Below are 2,142 nucleotides of genomic sequence, written 5' to 3'. Positions count from 1 at the left end.
CTCAGAACCTGGCCAACCACTTGTATGAGACAGTGATTCATATTAAACATTTCCCATTTTTACAATAGATAAACATACTAGTTGTATCAACATCTCAACAGATAAGCATACAAGTTGTATCCACATTTCAACAGATATGCATATTAGCTATATCAACACTTCCAAAGATAAGCATATGAGTTGTATCAACACTTCCAAAGATAAGCATATGAGCTATATCAACATATCATCTGACAAGCATATGAGCTGTATCAGTGGAGTCCATCCCCTATCTCCTCCCAAACAACATCCGGTTTAGAGGTCCATTCCCTATCTTCCCCTAAACCGTGGAGTACATCCCCTATCTCCTCCTACACACACAACGTATATACACAAAAGTCATATACACAATCAATCAATACATAACGTTAATGTATTCTATCAACCGTTATACTCTATGACACATCCAATTGATTGGTTTTAGTTTGCCTAATCATCATGCATTGTCTACAACAATCAAAACTATCCTCCACCGGTAGCCCAAGCAATTATTTCTAAACAGATAATAAAAGCTCCAACAGATAACATATCAATGTTTTCAAAAGTTAGCGATTAATAAATCTAACTCCACTATTCAACCATATAACGAACCAATTTCATTATTTCCAACTCAATTCCATATAGCTACAATTTTTCCAAATTAATTATACCAATTAATTTAAACAACAAATTAGGGCCTTTTCCCTCAACTCTCAATATCAACTCAAAGGTTCAAATATCACCAACCAACAACTATATCATCGTTTTGAAACCCAAAATACATATTATGAGCCCAAAATCACAAAACCCTCTTTAACCCATTTTGAAACCCTAAGTCCAAAAATCAACCATTTAAACAATAAGCTCAAAATCTAGGTTAAAACCCATAAGATTGAGTAGGAAACCCTACCTCAAATTCGGAGCTCAAGGAAAGAAGCTGAAGAAACTCAGCGTGCTCCAAAACTCAATATACTCGGATCAAAACGTAGCCCTCGACAATCAACCCAACGCTTACAAAGGCCAAAGGAAAGGGAAACACTCTAACTAGATCAAACCCTAGAGAGAATGGAGTTTCTAGAGAGAGGAACTCTCAAAATGTCCTCTTAGAAAGTAAGAGAGAGAGTGAGAATGTAAAAAGTGATTTTAAAATGCCTAGCTGCCAACTGATATACGACATTCCCGCTCGAGCGGAGAACACAATGCTCAAGCGTCAAGAACAAAAAACTAGGTCCGCTCGAGCGCAATAAGGCCCGCTCGAGCGCCAAGACACAAGAATAAAGTACATCCGCTCGAGCGCGAAAACCAGTCCGCTCGAACGTAGATTTCCCCCTCCCAGAACTTACACCCAAAGGTACTACCCACTCGAGTACCCGCTCGAGCGTAAAGAAACCCGCTTGAGTGTAAAAATCACACCTGCAGAAGTTTTGCAGGGACACAAAAAACTGGGAGCATGCAATCTCCGCTCGAGCGCAAGAAGACCCGCTCGAGCAGACCTCGTAAAAACTAGGCAACAAAGAATTGAAACCAAAGCCTAACCAACCTGTAACAACTCTGCCCAATACATCCTGAAACTCAATCAAGTGGAATTAAAGGATGACAACAAGGTATACCACTACCAACATCACGGAACCGAGTCCGGAATACAACAGAACAGTAAAGGGACAACCGGGATCGCTATAGAGAAGCCATGTCTAACAAAACCTGTGCCAAATAATCAATAAACTGAAGTGGGTTTCTGCTTTCTAGGCAACCAAACAGAGGGCATTTTTTTTTTTTTTAAATAAAAGAAATGGAAAATTGGAAGAAGAAAATAAACATACCTTCCTCTGCCTCTTAGGGCATGTTTTTTGTGTTGAATGGGTTTATTTTTTGTATTAGTTTTTGACTTTTATCTAATGTTTCAAATTTAACCAATATATATAGGAGTTAATTAACCTTTGTTTTTTTTTTTTTTTCTTTTCTCCTTGAATGACACTTAGGGCATGTTTGATAAGTAGTATTAGTGGTACTATTTTATTAACCTGTTAATCAAACAAGGCCTTAGTTTGAGTTTTATTTATTGCATAAAACACCTGTTTATTAGTTTGTATAACATTTTGATAACATTTGAATTTTATTAATTTG

The sequence above is a fragment of the Camellia sinensis genome, chromosome 12, assembly GCF_055761805.1.
Source record: "Camellia sinensis isolate YWXY chromosome 12, ASM5576180v1, whole genome shotgun sequence".
Taxonomy (NCBI): domain Eukaryota; kingdom Viridiplantae; phylum Streptophyta; class Magnoliopsida; order Ericales; family Theaceae; genus Camellia; species Camellia sinensis.
This window is presented reverse-complemented; position numbering follows the sequence as displayed.